General features: G+C 32.5%; 1 pseudogene; it reads right to left on the bottom strand.

The window, feature by feature from the left end:
* Positions 1-15,035: 15,035 nt before the first annotated feature.
* Positions 15,036-16,893, bottom strand: LOC142629531 (F-box/kelch-repeat protein At3g23880-like; annotated as a pseudogene).
* Between the last annotated feature and the right edge of the window lie 2,303 nt (positions 16,894-19,196).

Below are 19,196 nucleotides of genomic sequence, written 5' to 3'. Positions count from 1 at the left end.
CAGAATTTAGCTAGTTGGAATGGTAAGCTCCTTTCAATGGGGAGGAAGGAAATTCTCATCAAAGATGTGGCCCAAGCGATCCCAACGTATACTATGAGTTGCTTCCAACTCCCACAAAACTTATGTGATGATTTGGAGAGTATGATGCGAAACTTTTGGTGGGGTTAGAAGCAAAATGAAGCAAAAATGAGTTGGGTCAGTTGGAAAAGAATGTGTACTTCGAAAGCATTTGGAGGCATGGGGTTCCGGAACTTGAGAGCATTTAACCAAGCCATGCTTGCAAAGCAGGCTTGGAGAATCCTATCAAACCGAACATCCCTAGTTGCTCGGGTCCTGAAATCAAAGTACTTTCCCACGGGTGATGTCCTTAATGCCAAGCTTGGGAGTTTGCCTTCATACTCTTGGAGAAGTATACACAACAGCCTTGAAGTCATAAAGAATGGATCCCGATGGAGAGTAGGCAATGGGAAACTGGTCCACATTTGGGATGACAGGTGGTTGCCTACCCCATCCACGTACAAGGTCATTTCTCCCCCAAATGATAGTCCTGAATTTCCCATGGTTTCTGCCCTCATTGATCCGATCACAAAGTGGTGGAATGTCAACTTGGTCAGAGCAACGTTTCTCCCCTTCAAGGTTGACACAGTTCTAAGGATACCCTTGACCCACAGCATGCCCGAGGACAAAATAATCTGGTTGGGCGATAGCTGAGGAGAATTTACAGTGAAAAGCGCATACCACATTGCCTACAACCTGATTGAAGCAAAGAAGGAACGTGAATATTCTTCTAGGGACCCATATAAATCACTTTGGAAGAGACTTTGGCATCTTAATCTTCCTGCAATGGTCAAGATTTTCACCTGGAGGGTTTGTGCCAACGGTCTTCCCACCATGGAAGCTATTTGCAGCAGAGGAATTAGCAACAATAGGGGCTGTCCAATCTATGAAAAAGCCCTTGAAAGTATTAACCATGCCTTCCTCAGCTGCGACTTCTCCACCCTTGTTTGGAATCAATGGCCTGAAAATCCCTTAGGCACACAAGAGGTACGGTGGCCTTTCATTGACTCAGCCATGTTCATCCTCACCCACCACTCTCAGGAAGACCTGAAATATTTCTTTGGAATTGCTTGGGCCATATGGTATAATAGGAATAAGGTAGTCCATGAGGGAAGCTGCCTCTCCCACTAGCAAGTTTGGCAATTTGCTAAGAGTGTGGTGGAGGACTTTAGCAATGCAGTTGACTATGACTTCTCCCATCCAAGACCTCTTCCTATCAAATGGAATCCCCCACCCCAAGGAATCTTCAAGGTAAACGTTGATGGGGCAACCGCGGACCTTGGTGGGAACTCTAGTGTTGGAGTAATTGTTAGAGACTGCACTGGCCAGACAATTGCAGCCAGCTGCAAGCTTCTAAAAGCATGCTATTCTGCAGAATTGGTGGAGACTATGGCCATGCTTCATGGTGTTCTGCTTGCCCAAGAATTGCATCTCCCTCGAGTCATTTTGGAGTCAGATGCGCTTGCAGTAATCCAAGCTATTAATGACAAATGCACAGGTAGTAGCTCGGGTCATCTTATCTAGGAAATTCTGCATATTCGAAGCTGCTTTGAGTCTTGTATCAGCACATATGTAGAGCTTTCAATCAAGTTGCGCATGAGTTAGCCCATCATGCTCGCAGGACAGAAAGCTCCCAGCTTTGGAAGGGTGTTACTCCTTTTATTTCTTTATTAATCCAATCAGATGTGTTGTAGTGTTTAGTCTTTTGGTTCTTCTTCTGCAGATCCTTGTATGGCTGTATCTTTCTTTTTCGGTTTTAATGAAATTCAAGTCCACTTTCAAAAAAAAAAAAAGTATTACGATATTCTACAGTCGAATGGCCTGAGCTAAAACCTTGTTTATACAAGCGCCACTAACACTAAAGGCCATTATTTTTCTTCTATAACTAGCTACCAATCTTCTTCTTCTTCTTTTTTATTTTATTTTATTTTATTTTTTTCATCTTTTGAGTGATATAGTAATTATTTGTTTAGTTCTTTATTATCATGAATATTCATGATATGCAAATAATAAGTAATTACCAATTATGTGTAATTCTTATCTGTAAACAGGAGGATCTCTTGTTGTTTAAGCAAAATTTCAATCCAATTTTCTACTCTTCATGTTAAAATTATATTACACGGTTTAGTGCACAGTTTACGCTAATTGCTAATTTTTTGGCAATACCTCTGAATATAGAGAAGTTATTATGATTAGTGCATTTTCAGATTTATTATTTTTTGAAGTGGTATGAGATGATTTTATATATATATATATATATATATATATATTGGATGCACGCACCGCATGGAAATTCAAACACAAATGCACATATACACATATACACACACACACACGTATAGGATGAGGTTCAAGTTATATTTGCTATAATTTTTATCAATGTAATACCATTTAATAATTTTTTTATTAAATGAATAAAATCATTATTAGATTATATTGTTTCATATTTGCAAAATATCATAATGATAAGATGTTAAATTGTTTTAAGTTTTAAGGTTTTCTATTCTATTATTATATGCATGATAAGGATAAATCCCAGAGTAGACGGATTGAATTAACGGAGTCAGACATTAGAGACGAGGTAGCCAGAAGAGACGGCATAGTTAATCTAACATTCAAAGAACTGGTAAACAGATTCATAACCCGGACAGAGAGGCAGGGTGACAGATGGACTCTTTAGAGTGGACGGATCCAAGGGAGATGGTTTGTTGAAGCCACGTGGTGCCTTCGTGACCTAAGTGGTCTCTAAGAATCCTAATATGGAAATATCTTGCATTCTACGCCCAACCATAATCAAATGAATTTTTATATAGAAAGGATTTCGCGAAATACGAGCATTAATGAGGATCTTTCCTACAAGGAAATACCCCATCCACCAAGAAATTAAGGTCGACTCTACACTACTATAAAAATTCGAAAGCCCTCACAAATCAAGGTACGCGTAACGATACTCTAGCTTTGACACTCTAGAGTGATAGAAAATTTCTCTTTTCTAACTTAACATTCGGAGGATTTTTGGTCGGTACCACACTGGTACTTTTTGCAAGGTTTTCTTTTTATTTGTGTTACGCAGGTTACTAAAGGCACGTGAGAATTATTCGGCTCGTTGACAATTTTCAACATCATCAATACAAAACATGAATTTATTTTTATTTTTTAGCTAAAACAAAACATGAATTTATGATTAAATAACATCTAATTAACGTGATATTTGAGGTATGTTAAAGAGAAAAAATGAGAACATATATACTATCAAATAATACTATTTTAAAATATTAATCCAATATAAAATTATTAAATTGTATAATGTATTGGAAATTAACTCTTAAAGATAGTGCATGTTCATGAATAATAGGATGCAACCCTCGATTGTTGTAGCTTGATTGTTTTGGGTTTTTTTTTTTGGATGGAGATTGTTTTGGCCTTGTCTGTGGTAAGTAATCGGTTTGAAACTTTAACAGAGATGATGTGATATTTGTTTGACTAAGGGCTATTATTTTTTAGGCAACTTATTTTCTCTTAACCGCGTTTATATCCACTATTTTATATAAATATCTATAATTAATGTAAAAATTTTAAAAGCAAAAAAAGAAAAGAAAAAAAAGAAATCCACATTTAAAGCAAAATGGATGTGAGAATAAGAGCCCTAATTTTTATTGCCTAAACTATTGGTGTTCTAGACAAAATTGAGAATTTGAGATTAGTTAGGTTGTAATCAAGGTTATCAAAATCGGGGTCTTACATAAGATCGTTAAAGATAGGTGGGATTGTAAATTGTAGGATCAGATCGTGAATCGTAAGATCCTATTTATTTTCAGATTTAAAACAAAAAACATATTGATAATGACTTTGTATGTTGAATAATCACGTAAATTATAAATTCATCTATAAAAAGCTAAGATTTGCATCATATAATGTAATTTTCATGTCATACATTGCTAAGTCTATATTAACGAAACAAATATATTTAAGTTTTGACCAAATGTATCTAAAAAGTTCAATAATTGGTTAATTAGCAACCAAGTACTAAAATATTTTTTGATTGAAAAAAAAAAGTACCAAAATATTTATCAAAACATATGGAAAATATTTTTCAAGTTCTAAGTTCCAAGTTTGAAATCTAAAATAAGTTAGCAAATGGAAACTAGCTAATTACAATATGAAATCCAAAAGTAAGATGAATATTAAGGTGAAGTGAACATTTAATTATTTCCATCCTAAAGTTCTTATAAGTACCGTCCTAAATTCCTAATTATTATCATCCATTTTATCATCTATATAGGCATTATATATTTGTATACTAGAGTTGCAAAAGACATCAAGATACAATTTCGTACTCAACTATTTAAGTTATACCACTCATCAATAATTAAAAAGCATGCTACAAAAAAAAAAAAAAAATCAATCAATCAATATACACATACAAGCATAACTGATAATATTATATATAAAAAAAAGATTTTAGTAATATTGGAATACAAATTAGTATATTGATCAAACAAATTTAACAAAATTATAACTTAAAAGGCAGTAAAGCTAACATCAAATTCTTCATTTAAAAATGGTGAAGCATTCCTTCATTTTGATTACAAGTGAACTAGAAACTAAAAAACATTTCCTTAGGTTAACATGATTTTTTAAAAATAAAATAAAAAGTCATACCATCACAACATGAAAAAATAAAAACCCTTAAAACTTCATCAAAACAAAAAATTTATCTCATAAAAAAAAATAAAAAATTTATGTTTTTGGCAGGATCCCATACGATCCTATACGATCCTACACGATCTTACGTATGATCCTACCATTTTTACAATCCTCGTACGATCCTAAACGTTTTGGTGAGGTGAGATCGTAAAATCGTGCAATCCTACGATCCAGATTGCGATTTTGACAACTATGGCTGTAATTCAATTCACCTAATCCAACGCTTGGGTGCCTATAAGCTATACCAATGAAATTTGGTTTTAGTTTTAAGTTTTGTAACTGATAGAGTATTTATATGATTATGTTCATGTACGAAAATCATGGCGGATTGCCCTCTACCCCTATTTTATTTGATTAAGAAAAGAATAAATAGACGCAGCCATGTAGATACATGACTTCTACAGCTAAAAAAAAAGGGGGGGGATTCAAGATTTTCTACCTTCTCGTAGAATGACTCCCGGGCCCTTGGCTTTATATGCAATCATAGGCCAAGGAATGAATCACTTTTATAGAAAAATATATTTGATAGCAACTCAATTTACATCTATTAGAAATAATTTTGAAATTGAGTAACTTACATTAACCTCTTTTTTGAGTTTTGAGAAAATGATATAAACATCCTCTTATTTTCATACCTCTAAATATAGACCATAGGTAAGAAAAAAGGCTTTGCCAATCTCTTTTTGCATGGATAATACATGATTTATAAATTATTGAAAAATGTGAATTCCCTTGGTGGAATATTTACATGCAAGGTTCTCTCCTTTGCTGCAATTGTTAAATCATCCCAAGGGCATAACGGGATGAGTTGATATAAGAACTCCAATCTATAACAAAAAAACCCGGAAAAATAAGTGTGAGTACGTAGCCTAACATGCATTCTAGCTGGTAATTAAATTTAATAAAAGCAAGTTGAAAAACTCACCAAATGTGAAGCCTCCAGGGCTATATTCATGCATCACCCTGTTTAGCTTCAAATTAAACATGAAGCTCAATTCTGGTGAATCATTGATCTGGTATAGTGATTTGAATAAATGATACCTACTCAAAATTTATTAGAAATCTAGCGGGAGAGAAGCTACATGGAGAAAATTGTACAGTACAAAGAAGGTGTTACAAATCTATTTATAATAATTATTGCTTTATGATCAAGTTTTTTGACAGCTATATGCTAGTGTATACCGCACTCCGGTTTGGCATAAATGGACATGCAATCAATTGATGGATAATGGCAAATTTGATTTCCTAACATAAATATTAGGTGCATTTAAATTCTTTCTAAGTATGATATATTCGTAATTTAATGTGTGATTTTTACTAACTATTTTTAGGCCAATAAAATGAATACAGGTTAACTCTTATTTTGTGACAACCGTGATTTTAAATACAATTTTCATGCAAACAATGTGCATCAGAGACAAATTCAATGGTTTATTGCCATTTGAATTCTTACCAGAAAAAAAAATTTATTATGTTGCAATTTTTTATAATTATAATTTTTTTTTAGAGAGTTTCAACTTATGGCCGCTTCTGATGATAAAATCTTTATCATCAGACCAAGACACCAATCAGTTTTTAGTGTAGACGGGGATTGAACCCCAAATATCTTATACAATCATCAGAAATTTTACCAGTTGAGCTTACTAGAACTCACATAATTTTAATTATTTTATTATGTGACCAATCATGACTTTCACAGTGAGTTCTAGTTAGCTCAACTGATAAAATTTCTAGTGATTGAATAAGAGATTTGAGTTCAATCATTGCCTACATCAAAAATTGATTAGTGTTTTCACTTGATAATAAATAGCTATCATTAAGAGCGAACATCAAAGGTTAAAAATCTCTCCAAAAAAAAAAAAAATCATGACTTCCACACATGAAAGATAAGAAATAATGATTTTTGGATGAGGTCTATATATTACATTAAAAAAAAAAAGTGTGTACTGTAGAATTTTCATCTCATCTATAAAAAGGTTTCGAGTTAAGCACCAAAACATAAATTTATGGATTCGGTTATAAATAATATCCAATTTGATAGGATTTTAGTTGGTTGAATCCAATACGTAGAATCTTGCTCGAGCAAGAAATGAAGCTGCTCAAGCAAGCTCTGTAACTAACAATGAGATAAACATAAGTGCTGCCCATGGGCTGCTCAAGCAATTGAGGCCTGCTTTTGCTTGATCAAGCAATTAAAAACATGCTTGAGCAAGCCCTTCAGAATTTCAATTCCACGCAATGCTTCTTGCGGAAGCCACGGGAAAGTTTATTTCTTAAAATGCATTCCACGCAAATCAAAATTTTGTCTCAAAATCTCCCATTTTTGTTGATAATAATTAATAATATCGAACACCAAGAAAAGTTAATTTTCTTAGGAAACATGGGGATGCAAGATTTTCTACCCTCTCATACATTGAATTCCATGGCTTTTTATACAATAGCAGACGAGGAATGGATTTTTTTTTTAATAAAAAAAAATATTTTTCAGCAACTCAATTTACATCTCTCATTCTCCGTAGAGTACACCTAATTTCAAAATTAAGAAAATTACCATAACCTTCCACGAGGTTTTGAAAAATTAATAAAACATCATTTCATAAACAGACACTCTATTCTCTGAGATTTAGATATATGTGAATGTGATAGTTACATCTTGACAATTTTATAAAAAGTATTTTTGAAAAGAAAAGATACATTTCAACTGGACCATTGCATGAGAAGTAAAAGCTATGCAAATCTTTATTTGTATGCATGGCTGTTTAGTTTTGATTGTTCTATTTGTTTCAGCAATGATATTTTCTAAAAATGAATCATTTTCCAAGAAGTATTTTCTATAAAATTATCTCATTTTTTAATGTTTGGTAGCAACTTTAAATGAGTTGAAAAACATCCTAACTTCCCTTATTTAGCTTACTATGAGATATAGTTGTTCTCCCAAAAAATTTAATGGAAAAAAATCTCTAAAAATAAGTCATACTTTTTATGTTGACTAAAGATAAGTCATCTTTTAACTCATCTTTTTTTATGCTACCAAACACTGGAAAACATGGAAAACTAGAAAAATTATCTTTACACAAGATTTTCCATCAAAACAAACGGAATGTTAATTATTGGTGAAGTAGACATATTCGTTTGGTAGAAGAGTTTTGTGCATGATGCTCTTGTTTGCTGCAACTGTTGAATAATCTCAAATGCATAATGGGACGGCTGGACGTAAGAACTCCAACCTGTAAAAAAAACCCAAAATTAAAATAAATAAACGTGAGGTATTTAAGCTAGCATTCATACTATAGTAATTGGATTACTAAAAGCAATATATTAAAAACTCACCAAACTCGAAATCTCCAGGGCTATATTCATGCATTACCCTGCTTAACTTCAAATTAAACATGAAGCTCTATTCTGGTAAATCATTGATCCGATATTGTGATTTGAATGGATCACAAATATGATTTTTGAGAAATCTAGAGGGAGAGAAGCTAACATGGATGAAAACTGTATGGTACAAAGAAGGTGCTACAAATCTATTTATAATAATAAGAATTGTTTCATGATCAAAGCTTTTGACAGCTATAGCTAGTGTATACCGCAAGCCGGCTCTGGCATAAATGGACATAAAATCAATTGATGGATAATGGCAAATTTGATTTCTTGACATAAATGTTTGGTGCATTTAAATTCTTTCTAATTATGATATATTCGTAATTTAGTGGTGTATTTTTTTATTAATTATTTTTAGGTCAATAAAAGGAAAAAAAAAAGACTAGTTCTTATTCTGTGACAACTATGATCTTAAATGCAATTTTTATGCCAACAAAGTGCATCATAGACAAATTCAATGGTTTATTGCTATTTGAATTCAAAACAGGAAAGGCATTTTATTGTTTTGACATTTTTTTACAATTATTTTATTATGTTACCAAGCATGACTTCCATGCATTTTTTATTGGTCATTCCATGTCCTATTTAAAAAAAAAAAAAAAAAAATTAAATACCATGTGCAAGAGAAGGTGAATTTATGTTATTTATAATTTTATAGAGTAAATGTTCTTTCAATAATTCATCAAGTACAACTCATTCTTTTAGACCCTACTATAATCTTATTAAGGGTAGGATTGTTCCAAAATCTTTGAATAGAATTCAAGAAACTTATGAGTTGAACCTGGAAACAGGCTAAACACTTTTATGCTGTAATATTCAGGTGTAAATGATGAGATTAGTATAGAAGCTAAGTCTTATATTGGATACTAATTGGAATCTCTTCAAGGTATTTGCTTAGCTTCCCAACATTTTAAATAGTTTCTCCTTTTTAATTTTTTATTTTGGCAGATTGGGATCAGGGACCATATCAGTATATCACTCACAATTTTTTTCTTCTTTCAAGAAAATAAAAATATGTTAAGCTAAAATCGCTGACTTAGCTAGCCCAAATTGCCCTTTGGTTTGGGTTAATCTTGCCTATCTTCTTTCTGAAGGGCCCCTAACTCGGTACTGCGCTCTCCATTTATTGTACTATTAGAGAAATGAAGGCACACAGCTGCATGTGCTAATCGATGTATATTTTTCTCTAGCTACATTAGTGATTTGTCCACTAATTCACTGTTGAAGTCACAAAAGTAACTGAAGATGAAACTCCAGTACAAGCCACAGACTTTGGCACACAGTGGGTGGCATAGTTTTCTGGATACTGGCTTTACGAATTGGATATGGACTTGGTGCAGTTACATTAGAGATTTAGGAGGACTGTAAAATAGACATGTTGGTTGCAGTTGATAATGATATAGGGTCATAGGAGTCATTAGCCTGTCTTTCTATTTTGCTGTTCTTAGTTATCACTTCTGTATGGTGGGAGTAATCAGCGAAAGAGTGCTGATTTGGGTTCTTTTGTATGGGAAATGCATCAAGTGTATGCTCAGCTGTTCATTCTGTGTAGAGCCTATTTTTTTTTTTTTTTTGGTTTTTAAATTTTATTTTGACACCCTTAATTTTGTTTACTTTTTATAATTGATTATTACTTAATTTCAAGCCCCGACTTAAAATTTAAATTGTAGACCATATCGCAAAAAGGTTTACCCAATAGTGTATTATCTACTATCTTTTGGAAATTTGATTTTCTAATTTATTTTTATGGTTTTTAATTATGGAGAATGAACTTGGTGCTATTATTTTAATAAAGATAAAATGGTCGACATGAAATGAACTAACAAAATTCAAGCCATCAACATTTAGAATTAGGGCGTCTTGTTGGAATTTACAGGCTAGAGTCCAACAACACTATGGCATTCACATTAAAAATCCAAAATCAAGGATTGTTATTGGATCAAGACTTATGCTTAAAAAAAATGTAAACATACCGTAGATTTGAATCATTTGATGGACTAATGCATGAATAAAATGTGAGACTTAGATCTTCAATTTCCTGAAGGCTCAACGGAACATCTTAGTGCACCACTTATATATAAATGCAGCTACCTCATTAAACCCAAGACAAATATTATCAATACTTTGCCATAAAAGAAAGAGTAATACTACATTTACAACATTTCACAAAAGATTTTAAGTGATAAGTTGTTATTGATTTTAAATGAACCCAGCACTAATATTACTTTTTAATCATCAATAACAACTTGTCACTTATGATAAATTATTATGAAAATGTTCCAGACGTAACATTTCTCTAAAAGAAAAAACTATTATTTTTTGCTTAAAAGTCAATTACCAAATGATTAAAAGTTTTTCTGAAGTGGAATGGATGGCTAAATTAAGAGTATTCTATATCCTTTCAAGAATTAATGCGCCACATGGCTAAATTATAATACATTTTTTTTCTCCCTTTTGTTTTTTGTCTAAATATACAAGTTGATAATTATCATAGTTAAGAAGTTTATTTATTATGATTCATTATACTATTTAAAGAAAATACAATGCATTAGATTCTAACAGGCTATTAAAAAAGATATATATTTTAATGGAGAATTTAAATGTAGAATAGAAATTCAATTATAAATATATACAAAATAATGACGTGTAAAATTATAAACCCTCAAAAGCTTTTATATATATATTATAAAGTTAACTAAAAGTCAAATGACTTTAGTTTATACATAATCACATATAGATTAAGGAATATAATGTTGCATCTAAAGCACTAAAATTAAGTATTGCCTGAACTAGTATGGTCACTCTACACAAGTATAAGTGCTTGTGGAGTGTAAGAGGGGGTGACAAGAGCCGGGGTTCAAGTTGTCAGAATGAAATTTCACACACATATATACACTAAGATTATGCTAGAGTAGAATTCTATCTAAGAATAAAAAAAAAAAAAAAAGTATTGCCCGAACTATAATATCACTAAAGGTTCAAACAATTATTTCTATGCACTACCAATTTATATATAAATTTTTTTTAAAGGTGAAAATGTGCATTCCAATTGATAATTAAATATTTGATATTCTTTAGCATGCAACTTTAAAGACACCTGTTAACAATTTGTAGAAAAGTTCAGTTTTTAAATAGTTATAATAAGTGAAATTAGATTCAAAAAAATTCTAGTGATCTTAGAGCATTCACATTAGTCTCACCAATTTAATGTTTCAACAAAAATTAATTTAAACTCTACCTAAATAAGTGTGCATCGGCCTCACTAAATTAACTAAAATTTTTAAAGAGGATAGTCTAATCGTTACATGTAGTGAGCCTATATCCTCGTTACATTAAATTTCAATATTAATAAAGTATTGAGGTTGATATATGTGTTTGAAAATAATGGATAGTTAAACTAACAAAAGTAGAGTTTTTTGGATTAATTTAGTTAAATATTTGAGTAGACTGATGTGAATGCTCGTTCAAGTTAAAAATTAGTTACATTAAAATAGAAATGAGTTGAAAAAAAATACCGAATCACCACTCAGAATTCCGAATTTCATAAGTGGAAGACTTGGAATTTTGAACCTTCAAACATTCGTTGACATAAAATACAGGATAGATCATAAATGAATGACCCCCACCTAATTGGATCAAAGACGTTCTATAAGTTGTATTTGATGAATGTCTCATACTGTATATTTAAATTTATTTTGTTTAATAATAGTAAGAGAAATAGATAAATACTACTATTTTAGTGAAAATCACCTAAAAAACGTCTTTCGGTGAATAAACACTTTAAAGTAATTCTCAATTAAACTCCTTGACAGAATGGATGTTTAGTTAAGGGACTATGAGTTTAACCTTTAAATAGCTTGTTCTCTCCGCTTTGAAGGGTTATATAGGGAACAGACAATATACTAGAAGAATTCCTTCATAATTTTTATTACAATGAAAATGATACTAAGAGTGTTGAGTACCTCAATCAGTAAATGGGAACAGAAATTGTTAGGGGAAATAAAAATTAAAAAAATTTGTGTTTGGTGGTTTGTGTTTTTATAGTAAGGTTGCCAAAACAATTACTTGATTATAAGCATGGGTATGCATATAATAAATGCAGATGAAGGTACCTTGCATATGTTTTCATGCGTGCAATTCCTCCTGTTCATTCCGGACTTTGAAAGTTTATCAACTTTCTAGTATCTTATTTTGTTCTTTGACACAAATTAATCCCATGCTTGGAGTGGACTTCTCCCTGTAGAAAGCTGAAGAAAATTGACCTCTCAGAGTGTGAGACATATGCATCTTGTGAGCCTCGTCCAACGTGCTTTGGTGCTATCCATCTTTCAAGAATCAAGGTCTAGTTTTTGTAATTCTGTTTATTTTTTTATGAGGACCACTGTTATTCTTCTTATTATTATTATTTTATTTCACATTATCTTATAATGATGCCGAAAAATCACCAATAAGCTGCACACACACTCCCAAATCGAAACAATACCTACAAAACAAAAAGAGAATACCTAACAGAGAGCACCGGTGTGGTGCCGGCCAAAAATCCTCCGAAGGTCAAGTTAGAAATTTTTCACAACCCTAGTGTGTCAGAGTTGAGTCAATAATGCGTACCTTGGTTTGTGAGAGTTTTGAGATATTTATAGTGGTGTAGGGTTAACATCCATGCCTTGATCATGAAGTCTTTTCCTTCTAGAATTGAAACTCTTTCCTTTTGCATACCTTCTAGAGTTCTTTTTCTTATAGGAGTCCTTTGATCAAGGCTAAACGTGTGACGCAAGAATTCTTCTTATACACGTTCGCGTAGAGATCGAGCAAAGCCACATCAAACCTAATCGTAAAGCGTGAATCCCATTTAGGGACTCTTGGAACCAAACCTGGAAGGATAACTACTGCGTCATATCCGTCCGTCCACTGTGGATCCGCGCTCCTTGGCTATGTCAAATATAAACCTGTCAACCTTGTACCGTCACATCCAGCCACGTAGATCCGTCACATTCATTTTTACTCCCCTTCACCTTACATTTCTGATATTTTCTTTTTAAGCAGAGGTCGGTTTATGGAGCAAAAGCTGAAGCAGCTATATCAATTGGGTTTGATGATTTCATTGCAGAAGGCTCACTTTGAGATAAAAAAAGCTGATAGTTCTGGAGCTATTATTGCAGAACAAGTGTTTGAGAAGACAAAAGCAAAGCTTACCATGTATTGACTTTTTTTAGTTTCCTTGACATTCAGAAAAGTCACCTACCCAAAGAAAACATAGGGGCGAAGCTATAGAGCCCGTTTGGATAGGCTGTACCAAAACTCTTAATGCGCATTTTAATCAAAAACGCAAATATGCGTGTGTTTGGTATTGTGATTTTCTTAGAAACTGCGTTCTTTCAAACACCATATATCACGTTTTGAAACTGAGGTAGCAACGAACTTTCTGAAAAACGCCACTTAAAATGCAGATTCGTAATACTTTTTAAGGTTTGAATACCTAAAACACCCTCAAGCATTTGCTAAATGACAAAATCATTAGCCAACAAATAAACTCACCTCCCTAACTTTCTAGCGACAACACTACTCAAGGCCTCAGGCGGAATTTGCAGTAGCGGTGGAGAATGTTGTCACAACAAGAACGAGCTCAGCTATATCACTATTGTAAATGGAAATAAGAAGGCACTACTTGTAGGAACAACTTGCATGTCCACTTGCTCTCCGTCCGTATTTACAAGAAGAAGTTTGCAAGCCCATGTGAATGAAATCTCTGTTTCTCTCTCTCTCTCTCTTATCTCTGCTATCGCTTTTTCACTTTCTTTATTTGAGGTTGACATGAGCATTGAGAAGGAAAAGCAGTTGGGGGTTATTTTAATTTAGTTTTTGCTTTTAATAATATTTACCTTTTTTTTAAAGAAACGTTAGTGGGTATTAGTGAATATTGTAATTATTATTATTATTATTATTATTATTTTTATCATTATTATTTTCATGAGCTACTTAAAAAATGATAGAATAATATCAATATCAAAATTAAGTCTTTAAGTCCTTTTTGGTAATTTGCACCGAAATGAAATTTTAAACTAATACTATACACAAGTTTTACCAAACGTTTTATTGTGATTTTCAAAATTGTGTTTTCCAAATGCACATTTTAAAAACGCTATTTTTAAAAATGCACATTTTCAAACAGCTTACCCAAACAGACCCATAATAATAATAACTAAAAAGCCAATTGTTGGTTCAACCGCACGAGCATTATCAATTGCCATGGGAGCGTTCTACACTACTCCAGAGAGAGAAGATTCTGAAATCACAATCTGGTTTACCCAGTAGGGGCATGAAAATCATGTATTATCTACTATCTTTTGGAAATTTGATTTTCTAATTTATTTTTATGGTTTCATTTTTGGAGGGTGAAGAGTGAATTTAGATCTATTATTTTATTAAGATAAAGTGTTTGGAATGACCTAACAAAATTCAAACCATCAACATTTAGAACTGCATTTCCCAATAATTTTATAACAAATCTTATGTGACAAGTTGTTATTGGTTTTAATTTGGACCTATTACTAACATTACTTTTTTATCTATTAATAATAACTTGTTACTTAAAACATGTTGTGAAATTATTATTTCTTAGAAAACACTATTATTTTTCACCAAGTTATAAAACCAAATTCAGACTCATTCAAGTTTAGTTACTGCTTATATAAATTGCAAAGGGGAGAACTAAGTTGCTTTTTAAGGTGACCTTGTAACAAGTATGGTGCCCCAAAACTGAAACAATATAAAATTAGTAAGTCAAATGTTTGATTTTGAAGGCAATGCACATGATTTGACATGACAAAAGCCTAACACAGAGTAAAGGTTAATCAAGGCTACGCACATTCGAGAAAAATGCATAACTCATAAAAACTGTAATAATATCACTGAAATGGATTACAATATTCTTGTGGGTGTACACCATAAAAGAATCCATAGAGAGGCCATAGACATATTATGAATTGGTTTTGTTACTCACTTATATTACCTCCTCCATTCATAAAAGCTAGTGTCTCTGTGTAAGTAACAGAGGGACTCGGAAAAATGGTTCGCATATTTTGCAAATTTCCTTAGTTCTTGTGTTTTGCGGTCATACACTGCCAAGCTTCCATCATTTTTGTGTAAAAGAACCAACCCATCCTCTCGAATTTCTAAAAGTCTATCATCAAAGTCAAGCCCAGATCCCTCGACCTTGAATTTCTTAGTCCAAGTCCCTTCAACACCAATTTCACTACTCATCACCCAGATATCAAACCAGTTGATATCTAGATTCCCAGTATCACAATATTCTACAATCAAGGATACAGAATCATTGATAACAGCAATATTCTCTCTTACGAAACCAAATGCACATGCTACTGTAGGAAGCAGTGTCTCTAGGAATTCCTCATTACTCATGTCAAATGAAACTATGAACCTGCGAGTAGGCCCATGTTCAGGGAACATCCAACCCCTACGTCTAGCTTTCATACGAATCTCTGTAGCCTTCCAATGATGAAATCCATTTAGGTATGATCGAAACCTAGGAGAGACAATTTTAAAAAAGTTTGCTAAGGGATCTATCAATCACTCTCCAAGAATCCGTACTAAGGTTGTATACCTCAAATTGGGGTTGCTGGCAACCATAGAAGTCCACAATCCTAACCACCTTGTAATCATTGGTGTTGGGATCAATTCCGAAGCCAAAATGGAAGCATACAGAATCATAACGACGGCCTTGCTTTATTTCGGGAAGCACCTTTGATTCTCTTGTGGCAGGGTTCCACAACACTAAATCCTCAACATTGTCACCCATCTTACATAAACCTCGCAGAACACATATTCCATTGTATGGACCATAAAAACAGTGTAGGTAGTCAATCTTGTCTGGGAACAATGACAATAAATCTACATCCCTGGAAACCTCTAGGGTATCATTAGATAGCAATGAGATACACTGGTGTCCCTTGAACCGATATCTAAAGACAACACCGCGTCTCAGATTGTTAGAAGTGGCAAATTTGTGGTGCTTGGTGATAAAATGACGGCTTCTCATAAGAGCATACCGGGATTTATGTACGCAGTTGAATCGCATCAAGGATTTCACTGGCAACCTTGATAGGATTTCCACTACCACATCTTGTGGAAGGTCGAGGCGCAACATTTTCTTGGCCTAGAATAGAAGAGAACCTGCATGTGTATTTCAACGAGGATTATAAGGACTAATAACAAGTCAAGTTTTGTTTCAAATACTTGGATTGGAATGTGAGTGACAATAATGAAAATATTTAAAAAGTATCTATGAGATAGTGTAAATTTTCAGATTATTTGAACAAATTATCCCAACACACACACACACACACACATATATATAGCAATTGAAAAGACTCCGTATGTTAGTTTAAGCCTTAAAATCAAAAACCCATCTCATATTTGAACCGCGAAAAAAGATCCCATCATTCGCAACCGAACCAATTATGAGACAAACAATCAAAATTGTAATGGAAAACTTGAAGAAGATGAGGGGAAAAACACTGACCTCGCAGCAACTTCCCGATTGTTGTTCTGCTTACTACTTCGGCGAAAGAGCAATTGGAAATAAATAAAATCAGTAGGTTTTTCTTTTGTCTTTTGTTTTTAATTCCAAGCGATTTTAGGTGAAGGTATTGATGATTTGATGGGGGAGAGAAATAAAGAGAGACACGCAGCCACGCAGGGACGAAGGGGAACTTTTGTTTTGCTAGGCATTTCGTTCCGCCGCGATAAATAATAATAGGTTTTTTCATTTATAACCCTTTCTTCTTTCTCTTTTGTCATTTATTATTATTATTATTATTTTTCTTTAAAAAAAATTAATGAACTTTCACTTTTATTTTTTCTTTGAGAAGAATGAACTTTTACCCCCCCCAAACAATATCTTTGATCATTTTAAGTATCAATTGCAAAACTAAAAAATTATCTAACAATTTTACCAAAAACAAAAAATTTTATCCATTAAAAAAATTTAAACAAAATAATTTTACCCTTATTCGACAACATATGCCTGTCAAGTTCCCCTTTTTAATAAACGATTACATTTTAATGTGTTAAGAAATAATGAATTTGTGTCTTTGTCTTTGTTAACAACTTGTTAATACATAAATAAATGCAATTTTTATGCCAACAATGTGCATTGTGGATAAATTCAATGTTTTATTGCTATTTGAATTCTTACTAGGAAATTTATTTTATTTTATTTTTATTGTGTTACCATTTTTATAACTATTTGTTTCTAAAAATAAAATTATAACTATTTTATGGTATTACCAAGCATGACTTCCACACTTCCATTATTAAAAAAAAAAAAGACTTCCACGCATTTTTTGTTATATTATTTTCTTTAATATAGGCTCCGTTTGGATAGAACTTATTGCTGAAAACTGAAAACTGAAAACACTGTAGCAAAATAATTTTAAAATGTGTGAATAGTACCGCGGGACCCATTTTTAATGAAAAAGTTGCTAAAAAGTGAAATTTGTGGGTCCGTGAACAGTACACGAATGCACTGTTCACAAAAGATTGGGTCAACACTTGCGGCTGGAGGAAAAAAAAAAAAAACTGAAAACGCAGACGCAACTTCAGTTGAATCCAAACGCCCTCTTAATGTACCATTTGCAAGAAAGTAAAAGAGATCTGAAATTCAATCTCTTACACCAAAAGTCGATGAGTATTTTAGTTTAATGATAAATAGTATAATAATCAAAACTGGATGCCATAAGTTGAAACTCTATAAATTAAAAAAAGTGCAAGAAGGTGAATTTATATTCCTTCTATAATTCATAACGTACACCTCCATTCTTTTACATCCCACTAAAATATTATTAAGGACATGATTATTCCCATTTCCCAGATTTCTAACAAGAAGCCAATAAATATATGAATTGAAACAACTCTCACACTTTTAAATAATTTGTCCTTCCTATCTTTAGTTTTTGGATTCGGGTCCATATGGACCACCTACAAACGTGTTAATAAGCTGCATCTCTCCCTTTTTTTTTTTTAAGGAAATACAATTTCAATAAAGCTATTGGCATAATAAAAATTCACAATAATTTCACAAAATTTTCAAATTAACATATCACTTCATACATGGATCTACAACAATTTTCAATTTAATTTTTTTAAAGTTTAAGTGTGAATTAGTAAACTAATTTGGGAATGTTTTAATTTTTTGTGAATTTTTGTTGTATCTTTAAAAAGACTCATATCATTTAATTAAAAAAAATTTATTAGATGCAGTTTTCAATAATTCTATCATTAGATTACATAATTTCCTTATATCTTACATTTTTGTAAAATATCAAAATAATTAAAAATAAAAAACTATCTCATGAATGATCATTCATTCTACAATGCACAAAATTTCTTTTAGGTACATATCATACCTACCTAATCTCTACAGACATATATTATTATAAAATATATATTAAATAAGGCAATAACATGTGTTAACAATTAATATTAGGTAGGATATATTTTTTTTTGAGAAACACACACATGTATATAAGGGAAGGGGATGAGAAATAAAAAAACAAAATAAGTAAATAAATAAAAGAAAAGATAATAAAAGAAAAGGATGAGGTCTGTAGGGACATTGGACTCAGTAATTTACAAAGGATGGCTCAACAAAGTCTCTTGGGCAAAAAACCCAATCCGAGGACATCAAATGATCTAGGAGTGCATAAATGTAAGTTGTAAAGAAAATGCCAGGTAAAGATGTGATAACGTGTAAACAATTACTCCCGAGAAAAGCTTTGTCCTCGGATATTAAAGCCGAGGTCATAGGAAGAGAGGTTTAATATCACCAGGCTATGTTATAGAAAATCCTATGGCTACGGAAAGACACGGTACACGTGGAGGACAATAGAAAGAGCGGTGAAATATCTAAGGTAAAGCTGCTACCACCGGCCACATATTAAAGACTCTGCAATTGATATATTGACTGTATTAATGGAGAACTGAGAACTGAGCATGAGGTTTGGAACTTGGTCCCTGACCCTAGAGGATTTCGG

Source organism: Castanea sativa, chromosome 3 (assembly GCF_040712315.1).
Source record: "Castanea sativa cultivar Marrone di Chiusa Pesio chromosome 3, ASM4071231v1".
Taxonomy (NCBI): Eukaryota; Viridiplantae; Streptophyta; class Magnoliopsida; order Fagales; family Fagaceae; genus Castanea; species Castanea sativa.
Note: the sequence above shows the minus strand (reverse complement) of the source record. Positions and strands in the feature narration are given on the sequence as shown.